We start from the raw sequence: 17,976 nt of genomic DNA on the forward strand, positions 1-17,976 counted from the left end.
AACAAACAATCACTATAGCAGACTAGAAAGGCAGAGGGAACAAATGATAACATTCTTATCTAGCATTCCATTGAAATATAAACTGGATTATGGATGCAAGTGATTACTTCTTGAACAACATGAGTGGCAAATTTATTTGTATATTATCACATCTTGTCTAAAGACTCTTATCATTTGTTGATGAGGCATAACCTGTTTTCAGCTGAGCCTCTATGTTGTGTTTTCTACCATTTTCTGTTGGATGTCACTTTTTTGGCACCATTTTGTGGAGGTGAAAAGTTCCATCAAGTCCAGTGTTCCCTCTAAGCTGAGTTAGTGTGAGCTAGCTCACATTTTTTTAGCCTCCAGTTGGCCCAATTTTTGCCTTAGCTCAGGAAGGATGGCTCCAGAGCAAACTAGGTTAAGCAGTAGCCAAATCACTCACTCACAATTTTAATGCCAGTAGCTCACAAAGTAGAATTTTTGCTCACAAGACTCCATAGCTTAGAGGGAACATTGATCAAGTCACTGTCAATTTATGGCAATCCCATGGGGTTTTCAAGAGATATTCAAAGGTGGTTTGCCATTGCCTGCCTCTGCATAGCAACCTGGAACTTCCTCAGTGATCCCCCATCCAAGTACTAACAGGGATGACCCTGCTTAGCTTCCGAGATCTGATGAGATCAGGCTAGCATGGGCCGTCTAGGTCAGGGCCATCATTTTGTAACTTTTTCTTAAAGAACTAAACTCAAAATAATAACAATGTGAATGGCAGATCCACAAGATGGGTAAACTGATGCATCTAGCAGGGAGACTGGGTTTTAAATATTCTAGACCACTTAGCACAGCGTTGTCTATTCTGCCAGTCTATTCTTACTGGCAATGACTCTCAAAGATCACAGGCAGAAAATTTACCAACATTTGCTACATAAGGTCCCTTGGGTGGTGGTGGGAGCAGATCTCCTTTGAACTGAGAAGGGAAAACTAACTTAACCCTGAGAACTAGGATCAAGAACCTGAAAAGCTAAATCAAACTGAGTAAAGGGCCAACAATTAAAACTTAATATATAACTAATTTATAAAAAGTACATGTATTTATTTGTAAAGGAGATAGGGGCCCAATCACATCTCATGTAAAAATCCCAAAATCATATATACACAAAGAGCAGATCTACAACCATTTAATGGGGTTTACTCCCAAGAAAATGCTCTGAGGATTGCAGTGGATGTCAGGGATGGAGCTTGGGACCTTCCCAAATGCAAAGCGTGTACACTGCCCTTGGACTGCAGCCTCTCTCTCTTGCCTAAAACAACCAGTATATCTTCTCTCCATAACAGAAAGGGGATGAGATGGTTTGCAGGACCAAACTGTAGTGGGCTTTGCAAGCAGCAGGCTCTGAAACCTCTAGACCACAGTGTGTATGCAATGACACCATCAACCACGTCCTGAGATCTAAAGGTCTTCACGACAAAAGTCCCATCCATAATTAAACCAGGAGATGTGTGGATTAATTACCAGATGTCCTGCAGACTTCTGGGTAATTAATCTGGGGGGGGGGTTTCCCTGGATTAATTACAAATTGGACAGGAGGATGCTAATCCATCCCTATGGGTGGGAAAGCACTCCAGAAGCAATGGAACCAGAGTGGCTGGAAGCAGCACAGACAAATCAGGAGATATTCTCCCTCCCACCCCTCAGATGTCATTATGTATCCTGGAGCATTAAGCAAGACACCAAGCTAGCAATACAACATGGAGCTACCTGATAAGGCCGTTTAGAGTGAGAATTTGTATTACATTTGTGCCGTTGTCATTATAATAGCAAAATATCTTATGCGCATGAGAACAATGCATTGCATTTTTCTAATGTATTACAGTGGTCGCTAATCTCTTCTGAAGGTCATGTATGCGTTTTCCATGAGCTCTTATTATTGCTTTCTGTACCGTATTGATAACCCAGTTTCTGACCCAATCTCCGACAACTCCATTCTTTCAGGACAGTAATTGAGGACTGGTTTTATAATCAAATCCTTTTATTAATGCTAATGAGTAGGGTTCTATTTTTTCCCTTATGCCTAAGCAGTGTGATTTATTAAAAAGTATTTCCACCCCTTGTCTCCATTCGTCAGTTCAGGTACTGAAGCCCTGCTGTATCATTTCCCAGGGCTTTTAATAATTGTTTGCAAAGTTGGGGGTTTTTTTAAGAAAGAAAGAAAAAAAGAAAAGAGTTAATCTCAGAGCATTGTAATTGTACAACTGTCAGCAGGAGCACACAGTTGGGGGAAATAACTTGATGTCTGGACTGCATGATTGGCTTTAATTTAACAGCTGTCTGAAGACACAATCCTGACCCACGTTGGTTAGTTCACAGCAATTTACCATTTAATTTCTTAATATAAGGCCTTCCTGTTATACCCTGGAGATATTTTTATGCAATGAAAAACCGATGTCAAATTATGTCCCGCCCTTTCTTTAAGGAATCCATGATGGATTAACTATGAGGTAGGTTAGGCTGTAAAATAGGGACTCCCTCACCTTCCCAGCAACCAATGAACATCATGGGGTTTTAATCTGTGCAATCTAATCTAAGGCCAACACCTGAACCACAGTACAACACCCAGCAACGTTTCCGTAAAACATTACTGAAGATACTCCATCATCTTGCAATAGTCTGTTTAGTGTGGACCTATCTTGGAATGTTTTCAACTACCAAGAGTCCTTAAACTTTCCTAGAATGGTAATAAGATAAAAACCCTTAGGTAAATGGGTGTGAGTTAAAAATAAATGTTTTGGCCTGGTGACTGAAGGAGAATAAAGGAGGCACTAAGCAAATTTCAAGCAGGAGGACATTCCACAGATGAGATGCCACCACTGAAAAAGCCCTGTTTCTACCACCCATCTCACTTCTGCAGTTTGGAGCACAGAGAGGATTGCGAGGCAGATCTTCATGGGCAGACAGGACAGGAGTGTGCAGAACCACCCTGCAGTCACAGCAATGTGTGAAATGGCGCATTGGGGCTCCAATCAATAACCTGGCTCCATAGTAGGGTTAGGAACCTAGAAGGCTGAGCTGCTACCCAAAAGAATGAGATACATCTATTTATTACAAAGTGAACAGTAAATATAGATTAAAAACACTGGTCACACAAAATAACCACTAGACCACAAAATAACCACTAGAGGAGCCCCATAGAGGAGTATGGACGCGCACTTTGAATAGAGCAACGGCCAAGGGCTGTATGGTTGTATAAAGCTTTCATCTTTGATGGGTGTCGGCTTCTCTGTGTGTGCAGGCCTGATTAACATCAATACTTTATTATCTGGAGCTACACTATTTAGTTGATTCACATACAACCTGCCTGGTCTGGAACAGGTATTTTATACTTATGTTTCTAGTGTGCACTGTCATTATTTAGACCACTGAAGAAGACCCTCTGGGCTGAAATGCGTTTGGTCTAGTGGTAACTTTGTGTATCAGTATTTTGGTTTTAGTTAATGTATGTGCAACTTACATGTGTTGCTGTATGCTATATGGATGTAACATGATACCCACTACCTCATGGTTTTTATCTTTGTTTTTAATCTATATTTAGAAGAAGAGTTAGATTTATACCCCACCCTTCACTCAGAGTCTCTGCTGCTCGTAACCATGACACCAAACTTACTGTGCACTTTGTAATAAATAGGTAAGGGTTTCCCTTGCTAGAAAGCCAGTTGAATCCAACTCTAGGGATTCAGTGCTCATCTCCGTTTCCAAGTCGAGCCAGCACTGTCCAGAGACATTTCCATGGTCATGTGGCCGGCATGACTAGACGCCAAGGCACACGGAACGCTGTTACCTTCCCACTGCAGCGGTACCTATTCATCTACTTGGAATTTCTTGCTTTCGAACTGCTAGGTTGGCAGGAGCTGGGACCAGAGACGGGAGCTCACTCCATCATGCAGAACTCGGGTCTTGAACTGCTGAGCTACTGACCTTCCAGTCTGCAGTTCAGCTTCTTAACCACTTGAGCCACCACAGCCCTTGTAATAAATAGACGGATCTTATTCTTTTGTCTAGCTGTTCAACCTCCTAGGTTCCTGACTTGCTTCTCAGATTGGTTTTTTTTCCCCTTTTGCTGTTTCTCCATAGTAGGGTTGCTAGTTCCCTGATAGAGATGGGGGATCCCATCTCCTTTTGTTTTCCACTGCCACTCAGAATGGTGGCAGGAGAAAAAATGGCCGTTGGCTTGATAGTGTGACATCACACCTCTCTAGGAATTGCTGGAAACTCTATGGGAAAAGCACAGAGGTTTGGCATGTTGTTAGGTATGGAACTCGAATTGTTAGGTACGGAACTCGCCACCGTCTCGTAATTAACAGTGAATCAGATTTATTGAAGTAAGCAGGAACTGTAATAGAACACACACACAACAGTGGAGCAAAAGCTCCCTTTTAAACTATCCCGGGCTGATGTAGCCATGCCCTGGAATAGTTAAGGACCAATGGCATTACAAAGATAACACCCAATCAGATTCATTCCCTCCTGAACACTTCTCTGCCTTCTGATTGGTTACATTCATACAATAGTCAATAGGATTGTTCCAGTTTACAATCCTTGTCCTGGCCTTAAGCTTTTCATGAGATGTTATACAAATAAGTCATAACAATTCCTCCCCCCTAAGATGGAACAATACCAGAGCAGACATAATCTTTTAGAAAAGGGGGTGCACGCCTCGTTCATTGTGACCTGCGGACTGGTTCAGGTTCGGGTGGTGATAATGTTTCGGGGGCCCTGGTTGACTCATTGTCCAGTGACTCTGGAGAACTAAATTCTGAGGAACTACCCTCCTGAGTTGAGGATTGCCCAAGCTTAGGGTTGGTACAGGGCTCAGCAACACTCATCTTCTCATCTGGAGGCCCTTGTTGCTCGCCTTGTGGGTTGAGGATCGTGTCAGGTTCAGGTCTGGACTCTAGCCTGGAGTCAGCCCATCGTTGCCTGAGTTGATCTATGTGGCACCGCAGTTTTCTGCCATCTGCTAGCTGCGCCACATACATCCGAGAGCGTCTAAGATTATGACGGGAAGCCATAAATGTCCCTCCCTGTAATTTCACGCAAAGACTTTGTCTCCCGATTTGAAAGTGCACGGTGTTTCCAGGACCTTATCTTGTGGTGGACAGACTTCTGTTAGGTCTGGATGGAGCCGATCGAGCAGGGTGGTCAGTCTGCGACCTATCAGGAGCTCTGCTGGGCTAATCCCTGTCGATGAGCAAGGCGTGATATGCTGCCTTAGCAGAAACGAGGCTAGTTTCTGCCCCCAGTCACCCTGACCCATACATTTAAGCGCCTCTTTAGTAGTCCAAACCATCCATTCGGCTTGCCCGCTTGTGGCTGGATGGAACAGTGCCGACGTTACATGCCTGATTAGATTGTCCCCTAGGAATTTTGCAAATTCCGTAGAGGTAAATTGGGCCCCGTTGTCAGACACCAACACGTCCGGTAACCCATGGGTTGCAAACACACAACACAATACATTTATCACAGCATTAGATGTCATGGAATGCATCTGAACAACTTCTAACCACTAAGAATAGGAATCAACAATAATCTAAAAAGGTTTGGCCTTGAAAAGGCCCAGCAAAATCGACATGTAATCATGACCAGGGCTTCTGCATACTCTCCCAGTGCTGAATGGGAGCCTGAGGAAGATCTGGTCTTGACTGTTGACAAGTCATACACTTTTTAACCCACTCCTCTATGTCTGCATCAAGTTTAGGCCACCAGACATAGCTCCTTGCAAGAGCTTTCATATGCACTATGCCTGGATGGCCAGAGCTTCAAGGACCCTTTCCCTGAGTTTAGGAGGCACAACTACCCAGTTCTCCCAAAGAAGACAGCCCTTATGTACAGAGAGCTCCATTTGCCTGAAGCTGTAAGGCCAAAACTCTGGCTCGAATCACTCCACCGGCCACCCCCCCCATGCCTAGTTAAGGACTCGAGCAAGCGCAGAGTCCTTAGCCAAAGCGGCAGCAATGTCCGATGAATGGACCGGAGGTTGAGGCAGTTCATCAATGGCCAAGACATCGTAGGTGGGAGCAGGATCTGAGAGTGTCTGCATGTCCGATGGCCTTGCCCGGCCGGTGCTCTAGGTCGTAGTTGTAGGCAGATAGAAAAATGGCCCACCACAACATGTGGGGAGACATTATGTTTGGCATTTGCTGGTCTGGCGAGAAAAGTCCTAGTAGCGGCTTATGATCGGTGACAAGGAGGAACCAGTGTCCATACACAAAGTCATGAAATTTCTTTATGCCTGCCACTAATGCGAGCCCCTCCTTGTCAATCTGGGCATAGTTCTTTTCTGCAGCTGTCAGTGACCGCGAATAGTAAGCTTTGGGCGCTTCCCGCCCATCGGCCATGACGTGGCTCAAAACTGTGCCAACCCCATACAGGGAAGCGTCAGTGGCTAAGACCAACATTTTGGACTCGTCGTAATGAGTCAGTACAGCTTTAGATGACAACAGCTCTTTTACAGACATAAATGCTCTTTCATGCTTTGGGCCCCATTCCCATTTCATGCCCTTGTGTAACAACCCATGTAATGGTTCTCCAACTGAGGCCTTGTGGGGTAAAAATGAATGGTAAAAGTTGAGGATTCCCAGGAATGATTGCAGCTCTTTTTTCAAACCTGGGTGGGGCGTGTTTTGAATTGCAGAAACCTTGTCTGCCCTGGGGTGAACTCCCTGTTCATCTATGAGGAACCCCAGAAATTCGACTTGTGGTACACCAATATGACATTTGGACTTTTTAACCTTAAGCCCATCTTCTTTGAAGCGACCCAATACCACCTGCAGATGGTTCAACAACTCAGCATCATTAGTCCCTGCAATCAACACATCATTGAAATACAGGACTACTCCAAGTAACCCTCTTAGCAGACCTTCCATGAGCCCTTGGAAAATACCTGGGGTGATGTTGACCCCAAACTGTAACCTTTTTAAATGGAAAGCACCCCAGCGCATCACAATTGTTTGTGCTTCAGCCGCTTCTGTGTTCACAGGAAGCTGCTGGTAAGCTTGCGTAAGATCTAATTTGGCAAATACCTTTCCACCTCTCAGTGACGCTAGAACATGGCTTATGATAAGATAAGAATGCTGTTGTAAAGCCTTATTTATTGTGCATTTATAATCGGTGCATATTCGTACAGACCCATCTGACTTTACAGGAGTGACAATGGGGGTTTCCCACTTTGCATATGGAACTGGTTCAAGAATACCTTGTGCGATTAACTTATCTAATTCAGCTTCTATTTTGGCCTTCATATATATTGGAACCTCCCTATACATTAACCTGATAGGCGCCACTGAGGGGTCTAGGTCGAAATTCACAGGCGGACCAGTATACCGACCAAGCCCTCCATCAAAAACTTCTGGAAACTCATCATAAATGCATTCCCCTTTATCCATACACACTTTGTTTACCCCAGTTACAGTAATACCGAGGGGTTGGAACCAATCCAGGCCCAACAGACTGGCCCAGTCTCCCTCAGCAACAAGGAGGGACAACAACACTTTGCGACCCCTGAACTCCACCTCAAAACTGACCTTGCCAGCCAGTGGAATACGCCGCCCCTGGAAATCGGAGAGGTGTGCGGTCGACGGTGTCAGGCAGCGGCGGCTCCTCTGAGGAAACAAGTGCTGCCAGGTCTGCGACGAAATGACGGTCATGGCAGATCCGGAGTCGACTTCCATTTCACAGGGAATGCCGTCCAGCCAAATGGTGACTAAGATCTTCTTGCTGGGGCTTGCTCCGGTGCTCAGGACTGTCAACAGGCAAGTGCAATAGTCAGTCCGGTGGCAGTCGGCGGCCCTCTCACGGCCCGCAGCTTGAACCCGAGGTCTTGCAGCAGGAGACGCTGGAGGCGATTTCTTCTTCCCTCCTGAACACTTCTCTGCCTTCTGATTGGTTACAGTCATACAATAGCCAGTAGGATTGTTCCATCTTACAATCCTTGTCCTGGCTTTAAGCTTTACATGAGATGTTATACAGATAAGACATAACACATGTCACTTCTGGGGAAGAACCAGAAGTTATTTCAGTCCTCACCATAGAATTTCTGGTGATTCCTGGAGACTTTTGACCTCACTTCCAGGCTTTCTTCAGAATTCATGGCACACCAACGAACACACACACACACCCATGTCCCTCCAATCAGCAGTAGCTGGGTCCCCAGTTGGGCCAGGCAACCCTGCTCCATAGTACTGATGTGTGGGGCTATATCATTCAAACCAAATGTAAGGATGATGCTGACATATATTCAAAAAGCTCTTCTATTTAATAATAATTCTGGCAACTAGTCCTCAATTCTGGTTTTTATACACACACACACACATACACATTTAGGCGCCTGCCCCAGCAGAGGGAAAAAATGTATCTGATCAGCTTTTCTCTGATCATTTCACAGCTCCAGGAGTCAAATCCCACATGTGTGACTGACAGGAGGAAAACAGAGTTGAGGGTCAGACCTTTTGTGGCCTAGCTGTTTAGAGAGATGACTATGTTAATCTGTTGCCGCAAAACTAAAAAGGAACCTGTATCACCTTAAAGCCTAACAGATTCACTGGGGGGACAGCTTTTGTGGGCTACATCAGATGCACTGCAGAAGCTTATGCTGTAATAAATCTGTCAGCTTTTAAGGAGCCAACAGGCACCTTTTTGGTTTACCTAGATATGAGGAAGATGAAAGGAAAGCCGTCTATTGTCTAGGAAATGTGGCCTATATGGCTATCTTTTAAAAAAAAAAAGAAGGGAAAGATCTAGGATCTTTCATACATGCATCCATTTAATGAAAAGGAAAAAAGAGACTCACTCCATGTGAGAATCTGCATTCTCTTAATTATATTTTAACACATGCAAGTCAGGCTGAATATTCTGACCTTTCCTTCTCAAAGGACAGCATTTCTATTCTGCCTGAATTCATTCTGGGCCCTGGCACACATTCAAATAAAGTTGTCTTTATTTCTGCAGGACAGCTCCGTGCTTAATCATTCAGCAGAACTGGAATTGCAATTGGCACACTGAAAATTCATTGAAATGACCTGGGACTTCCATATAAATTGAGCTCCCTTCTTTCCGCTCTCGCTTTATAGGAAGAAGCAGCTCATAATCTGTCCTTTAGCATATTACACTTGCTGTATTTATTTTAGCACATGAAATGCAAACTGGAGATAATATCTTTAAAAGACACACAATTGAAACTCAATGGGAAGTCTAGATAATGCACTCAGGGAAAGAAAGCACATTACGGCAGGCATTTTATACACATTTTCTGTGCCAGAAAATATCTGGCTGCACTCATTTTCCCACTTGTGGCATGCATGCATTGTGGGTTTGCCACAGCTGATGTTGAGCTGTACTAAAAAGTTAAGGTAAAGGTTCCCTTGCTCAAAAGCCAGTCGAATCTGACTCTAGGGTTGCGGTGCTCATCTCCGTTTCAAAGCCGAAGAGCCAGCGCTGTCCGAAGACATTTCCGTGGTTATGTGGCCAGCATGACTAAACACCAAGGTGCACGGAACGCTGTTACCTTCCCACTGAAGTGGTACCTATTTATCTACGTGCAATTTCTTGCTTTCGAACTGCTAGGTTGGCAGGAGCTGGAACTAGGCTGTACTAGGCTATTTATTTATTTTAGACACTAATACTTTGCTTTTCCCCAATGGGGACCCAAAACAGCTTACAACATCACTCTCCCTTTCTCCATTTTTAACCTCACAACACAACAGCACTCTAAGGGAGGTCAGGCTGAGAGAGAGAGAGAGAGACTGGCACAAGGTCACCCAGCAAGCTTCCATGCTAGAGTGGGGATCTGAACATGGATCTCCTAGATCCTACTCTGATACACTAATGACAATATCTGCTGGCTCTTGACACATCATGTCTCTACAACAAGCATCTGTGTCAGTTAGGCTTGGCATTTGCCTGTTGGAGGTGACCCACCAGCACTCTGGCAGCTGACTGGAGGAGAACATTTTTAAAAAATCACTGTTGGTTATGTCACTTCTGGGGAAAACCTGGAAATGATGTCACACCTCTTTAGGAATCACCTGAAAGTATATGGTAACACTGTGGCTTGATGGTATCCCACATGTCCTCCCCGTCAGGACTCCTGCTGGTTGCTGGCAACCCTAGCCAGTAAGTACAGACATGAGCTGTCATCTTACACACATTTAAGCCACCTTCAGTACTTATTCCAACCAGGAAATTCCAACGAATAGCCTCAGAATATACTACAGTAGCCCATGTCAAAAGCTAAACACTATATTTTACCTGAGGAACCATTTTTCATATTCCCCCCCCCCTCTTTCCATCGGTCCCAGAAAATAGAGTCCCTGTGAGCCTGCGCAAAGTGTTCTTTTTGTTGGCAAAGTTTAAATATGCAAGGAAGTGCAGCACTGACTCTTTAGAGAAAAATAAGCAGAGGTCATTTCGGGGGGGATCGCGGGGGATCGCAGTTCTCCCGGGTGAGGTACGGGGGGTGGGGCAGATGATGAAGCCCCGCCCCCTGCTTCCGGCCGCCCCAGCCAGGAGGAGGCAGGAGAAGAGGGAGGGTAAGTTGCTTCCTCCCTGCCTCTCCCCACCCCTGCCTGCCTGGGGCCAGGGAGGGCCTTTGCTGGGCTTCCTTGCACTCCCACCGGCCTTGCAGGTCCACCACAGGGCCCCTCATGGGGCTCGGCAGTAGAGCTGCAAGGCCGGCGGCGGCCGGGACCGTTGGGGGCGGGGTGTGTGGCCTTATGACACACTTCCGGTGATGTCAGGGGGTGTGGCCTTATGACACACTTCCGGTGATGTCAGGGGGTGTGGCATATGCTAATTAGTTATGCTAATGAGTTCCCCTAGTTCTTTTTTCTACGAAATGACCCCTGAAAATAAGTAAGTTTCTTAAAGAAGAACAAACTGTTATAGAACATATAAGAGAGCCTTAACTGTCTAACCTAACTGCTGAAGGACAAATAACAAGCAGCAGGAAGCTCTACAGGAGCAGGAAGTCTCCAGAAGAACCAATCAGGAAACAGCAAGGACACAATTTGAAAAGGTGAGAAGTCCCTAGTCCAGCTATGCTAACTACAAGTCCTTCAGCTGCCCTCCTGTAGTATGATCTTCAGCTCTTCTTCTAGACCTTGCATATTCCAACACTTTTTTCAAATTTGGTCAGTCCTGTAGTTTGGAAGTTAGAGATATGTGGCTACCACCAATGCTACCTCTAAGCTTTGGTGTGTTGTGAGCAAAAATTCAACATTGTGAGCTAATGGCATTAAAGCTGTGAGCAAGCAATTTGGCTATTGCTTAAATCAGTTTGCTTTGGAGCCATCCTTCCTGAGCTAAGACAAAAATGTGTGAGCCAGAGGCTAAAAAAACTGTGAGCTAGCTCACACTAACTCATCTTAGAGGGAACACTGTGTCTACCACCATTATTTCTCACAGAGTTCCAGGGCCAGCTGCTCTTTGAAGGACAACCAAGAAAGGGACATTGTTGTTCAAATTTGGCTTCCCGTGTATACCCATTCAATTCACAAAAACTCTATCAAAAACCAGTAACATCAACCCTTTCCCTGGGACGCCTTGAACCCTAGCATTTCTCATTCACAAGCCAAGCACTGATTCAACAGCAGCATCTCCCTTATATATAAAAGCCAAATTGTAGTGGCACTTCTCTAGAACATTCCACACACTCCGGAATTGGTTGGCGCCCTGGTGTATCACTCAGAATCTGTCCCTATCCACTGGCTGCATTGCTTGAGTCTCGTCTCCAACATTCTAAACAGTTTGCTGTTCCTCTCCCCCCCATAGCCAGTCAGAACACAGAGGTTATTTGCGTATGTAGCCTCATTGGCCTTTGCCTTGGAACACAGAGGTCATTTGCATATGCAACTTGATTGGCTTTTGCCTCTAACATTCTAAACAGTTTGCTGTTCTGAGGTAAAATGTGTCCAATCTCCAAGTGAAGGCTGGAGATCACTCAGAATTACAACTGCTTTCCAGATGGCAGAGATCAGTTCCCATGGAGAAAATGGTGGGCTCTGTATCCTTATATACTGCTGAGGTAGCCCACGTATGTCAGCCAATGTGACGTAGCAGTCAGGGGCAGAGCTTCAGAGTAGGGGAGAGGCTGCAGGTGTGTGGGGGGTGGAAAGCTGAAGAGTGAGGTGGAAATAAAGGTAGGTTGATGATTGGCTGGGAAGGAGATAGGGTTGCCAACTCCAGGTGGGAAATTCCTGGATATGTGAGGGATGGAGCCTGGAGAGGGTGAGGTTTCAGGAGGCGTGGGACCTCGGACAGGTACAAAGCCATAGACTCCACCCTCCAAACCAACCATTCCCTTCTGGTGAACCATTGTTGCCAATCTCCAGGTGAGGGCTGGAGATCACTCAAAATCACAACTGTTCTTTAGGGAGCAGAGATCAGTTCCTCTGGAGAAAATGGTGGACTCAATGTCATTATACCCTGCTGAGGTCACCAAAGCAAATTGACACTGAGTGTCCAAGGCCGGGGCACCTGCCTAGAGCTCATTGTATTTATTTCCACAACGGGCCTTTTTCCTAGTCTTGATATAATGACCAACACGCTATTATCATGTATCTGTCCTAGTCATGGCCATAGCATCAAGAGCACACTGCAGTGTCTTTGCACTACCATGCTTACAGCTTGTGCCACTATTCATGGCTGGCGTGATCATCAGCAGATTGGTGGATTACCCAAATCAAACTGGAAACCACAAGGCATCTGGTATTTAGATCTCTATATGCATTACCACACTCAGCATCCAAACCCTGCCCAGAACTTCAAATCCATGTCTCGCTCATGGTAGTCAAGTAAGTAACCCAGCTCACATTGTTGTTATGATGATATAATGGAAGAAGGAAGAGTTATTCTCAGCTTCTCAGAGTACAGGCAGAAGATAGATAAATTGATAGTTGGATAGTAGGCATGATCCCCAGCACCTTCTCCTAAGTTCACAGTTTTTACTTATTTACTTAGGTTTTGGAGCCATAGTGCAACCAAAAGCTTTCTGGTGGAACACCAAATGAAGCAGTCATGCAACACTCATAGTCCTATTCATATGTGAAGGTGCTTTATTTATTTATTCAAATATCTGTATCCCGCTTTTCCTTGTGGCTGGAGGGAGCTTAGAAGTTTTGACAAAGCAGCAATTTAAAACCAACAAAATAAAACATCCTAACCTGAAGAGATAACTGCCATTTATAGCTTAAGACCTGGCAAGCTGAAATGGCCTTGCAGCACCCCCTAAACATTGATAAAGATGGGACAGGACCTGGTCCACAAAGTGGGAGCTACAATAGTGGAGTGGGAGAACAGCCAGTAGGTAGCAACCAGAGGACCGTCACCGGGATATATGGGAGCAGCTGGTCCTTTAGATATTTATTTATAACACTTATATCTCACCTGTCCACCCAATCAGTGCATGCAGTACCCAAGATATGTGGGTTGGAGTCTACAATGGGCTTTAAAGGTCATAACAAACTTCTTGAATTTGACCTGAAAACAAACCAGCAGCCAAAGCAACTGTTTTAAGATAAGCAATTTATTTATTGCATGTTTTTATCCACTGACTGTGGACTCTATGCAGCTTACAATAAGAGAAAGCAACTAATGCACAGGTGAGGGAAAGGTAGCAGAGCAAGTGGTAAAAGCTCCGCCCTGATGGCAGCAATCCTTTTGCAGGCACATCCTTCCAAGAGGCAGCTTCCCTTTAAGTTCCCAGGGCTGAGGAAGAGGATCAAAGCAGGTGATAAAAGCTTTGTCCCTGATGACAGCAGTCTGTTCCCAGGCAAGATATGTTCCCATTGGCTAGCCCCTTGACAATAATTGGGTTGTTGTATTCTGAATCAGCTGAAGCTTCTGAGTTGTCTTCAAGGGCCACCCAACATATAGGACATTACAGGAGTCTAACCACAAGGTTAGAAAATCATGGATTAGTGTGACCAGATCAGCTGAGTTCAAGAAAGGTGAGAGTTGACAACCCAGATGCATATGGCAGAAGGCAGGGATGGCCATTATACCAAACTACATTTTGAACAACAAGGTTGACTCCATGAGCATCCCAAGCTTTGAACCTGTTTGGCAAATGCCAGCTCCACTCCATCCATTACAAATGGATCCTGTTGCTCTAAAACATCAGCCTTCCTAGCTAGTTTTCCCAAACTCTGTCTTGTCTAGATTCAGCTTCAGCTTGTTCTGCCTTGTTCCTACAGTGACTGGGCCCAGCTAGAAGAAAGACAACTTTCTTACTGAAGTTCACTTTGTGGCAAACCAAAGTCTTCCAGATCAAAGTGATCTTACACCACTTACAGTGACTTCTGTTGCTTTAGCCACAAATCATCCAGAAACAATTCAAAGTAGGGACAGAGCTTTCACAAAATAGCTTATCACTGTTGGCAGCAGAAAGATTATCATAATCTCCCATGAAACCATTGGGGGAGAGGTTAAGTAGCTAAAAAGCTTTCCCATCATTCTCTCAGCAAACCTTAACCTCCCACAGAGTATATAAATCTCAAGGGAGAAACCCCTAAAAGGGAGCATGGATTATACCTAACCACCATTACCATCAAAATGAATCATTTCTTCCGAAACCTTGCTCTGATTTATGAGCAGCAGCATGTCCCAAGTTTGGCTCATTTAGCCAATAAGAAATCTCTTTTAAAAATTTCCCAGTGATGCACTTTCAACTCTACATTTTGTACAACACTCAACTTTCAGTCATTATTTCCTAAAAGAACCCCATCTTCATATTAGGAAGGCATATCTGTAAGATCATCTGATCTGCTGTTCTACAACAGAGGCTTAGCAGAGCTGGTCCCAAGCACTCCGTGGATGTAAGTCTTACTATTACAGCCTCTGACCCTGAGGTGAAAACCACCTTCTGTGGCAGTATGCCCTCCTTATTTCACTGATTCACTGAAGTCTCACTTTATAGGGGCATCTGGAGTGTTGGGGGGAGTATCCTAGCTACCTGCACGTTTGGATCTGTGCCTAAGAAACTGGACATTGCCTTCTGGATAGACAGACCTGTGTTCTACCTTCTTGCTTTATCCCTTGCCCCATGATCTAGAGCAGGGGTCCCCAACATCGTGTTGATACCATGGCAACCACCAACACATTTCCTGGCGCCCATCAAGTGTTTTTAGAAATTGGGTGGAGCTTTTGCCCAACAAGGCTTGTCATTGACTGCTAGAGTTTTGATTGGCTGTGCAGATTTTTAAAAACATTGTTTCGGCGGCAGCTACTACCACGGCACAAGAAGCTTCACTGTGTGACTAAAAGTAAGCTGTGGCAACATTTTGTTGCTGGCTCAACGTTTTGCCGCTGGCAGCCACTTTGTGGCAGTGCCTACCAAGCTGTGTCAGAATTCCAAAGGCGCCCACAGGCTCAAAAAAAGTTGGGGACCCCTGCTCTAGAGTGAGGCGTATTACAGTTTGGGGGGGAGCATCTGGAATATCTTAATGTGAGAATTCTAGTCTTAAGGTATATTATGATGTTTGTTATTATCATCCCAGTTTGAGATTTTACTACTTATTTCAGTCAGTTATCTCACCCAAGAATGTCAGTACATCTTCCCAGTTTGTGCAAGGAGTTTTGTCACTTGGTCAAAGATCCCTTTGTGGGTCATTCCCCAGATTGGACATATTTTCTTAAATCAAGAGTAAACCCTAAACCAGCAGCTCCTTTAGTATAAGAACTATTGTTGTAGTGTTGCATGTGGACAAAACTGGAAGGTGGGCCACCTTCAAAAAGACACGTGGACTTGTCTACCTGACTGTATACAATAACAGAACAATAAACTCTACAACCACAAAGGATTGGCCTACCACAGGATTTCTCTGTTGTCTAAACTGTAAAGCATTTATTTCTTTTATTTAACTGTTCATTGCTTTGGTACTTGTTAGCTGCCACTGCAAGGCAGTAATGTGTAATATGGCCACACAGTGTAAACAGTTTCAGGTTGGTAGCAGTGCTGGCCTGCTGTAGAAGAGCAAGGTTTGGGTTCAGTAGCACCTTGAAAGTCAGCAAGATTTTGAGTATATGATCTGGGAGACCAGAAGTAGGTACGGCACGGCAACAGGCGGTTTCTCGGTCGCTCCAAGAATGCCTGATCCTTTAACACTTTTTTCGGAGCCCCCGGGACAACCGGGGGACTTCGTTGGACCTCCTGGAGAGAGGTCTAATGCAGGGGGCTCTGTTGCGGCCCCTCCCACTCTTGGCAATGCAAGGGGATGACCGCTTCTGCCCCGAAGCAGGAGCGTTTCATGGAGTAGAGCATGAACTCATGCTCTACACAAGCTGCCACCATCCTTTTTTAAATCTTTTCTGGATTTAAATTTTTCTACAATATGGGATACAGCAACAAAATGTAGAAGAAGAGGAATGACTTTGTGAGTACGCATATTTCTAATTTATAATGGTTGAGATGTCACTTTTCAAGTTACCCCGAAATCTTTAAGCCCAAGATGGAGGTGATTAGCGGCCAGAAAAGGAACGAGAGAAGGAAACATAGTGGATGCTCTTTTTTTCTCTCTCGGAGTTAAAGAACTTTGTTGTTAGGGACTCACATTTGTGCTTGAATTATTGGAAGGTTATTGGAAGTGGACATCTTTAAAGTGGAAGTAATTATATCCTTAAAATGGCGTCTCCAGATGAGTTGGAGGAGGAGGATTTTGATGATGATACGTTAGTAGGGGAACTTACACTGGAGCAATTCATGAAGGTATTGAGGGATGAAATACAAAAAGGTATCAAACAAGCTTGCACGAACGTGCTTGGAAACTTACAAGTGATACAACAGGCCAAGGAAAATGAGGAGAGACGTGAAGAGAAATTGGTGCAGGACGGGCGGGATGTTGTGGAACAACAGGCTTGCTGCTATAAAGAGATTCATTGAGGCAAAATAAAAAGAAAAAAAGAGATCAAGATGAGATGCATGGAAAGGCAAGATCTAAAATACAACTCGGGACACCGTTAGGTGGAAACATAGAAGAAACAGCTCAGAAACAAAATTTCATGCATGCAAAGAGAAAAGTCATGTGGACTCATTGAGGTGGAAAAGTAAACTTCAGATCCATAGGGAAAAAATTAAGATGTATGAAGGTTGATGGGTGTTATACAGTATTTGATTCATTGGAAAAATGAATTGATGGCTTTGTTGTATTTTAATATTGATGATTTTGTCTTTATGTCTAATCATTTATTTATTCATGTATGATGGGTGTAAGGTATTTGTAGTATAAGTGAAAATTATAGAAGTAAGTTTTTTATTAAATGTGGAACGAAAAACAATGATGGGGGTTAAATTAAATTGGTTTTGAAGATTTTTGTTATATTGGAAATATGAATTTATGGCTTTCATTGTATCCCAATATTGATGATTTTGCCTAAGTATTTCAGCTATTTATGTATGGTGGGTGTAAGGTATTTTGATATAAGTAGAGAAGTAAGTTTGTTTTTCCTTTTCCTTTTCCTTTTTTATTTATTGTAAATGTGGGAAGAAAAATTATGAACGAGGTTTAATTAGGGTCTTAGATAGTTAGTTTGATTTGCTCTAGAGATTTTTGTTAAAAATGAATTTACGACTTTTGTTGAACCTTAATATTGATAATTTTGTTTATATGTTTAATTATTTAGTTATTTATGTTTGAGGGGTGTAAGGTACTTTTGAATGAAAATTATAGGAGTAAATTTTTTATTAAATGTGGGAAGAAAAATAATGAATAGGGTTAAATTTGGGCTATAGAAAGCTAGTTTGGTTGATTTTGAAGATTTTTGGTTATATTGGAAAAATGAATGGATTCTGGTGTACCCTATTATTTATTATTTAGTTTATATGTCTATATGTTTAATTATTTAGTTATTTATATATGGTGGGTATAAGGTATCTTGGCAAATGGAATAGGGAACATAATTTAAAGTTAATGTTTGGTATTATTAATTAGTAGTTTAAAACTTAAAAG

Source organism: Gekko japonicus, unplaced genomic scaffold (assembly GCF_001447785.1).
Source record: "Gekko japonicus isolate JY-2015 unplaced genomic scaffold, Gekko_japonicus_V1.1 scaffold239, whole genome shotgun sequence".
NCBI lineage: Eukaryota > Metazoa > Chordata > Lepidosauria > Squamata > Gekkonidae > Gekko > Gekko japonicus.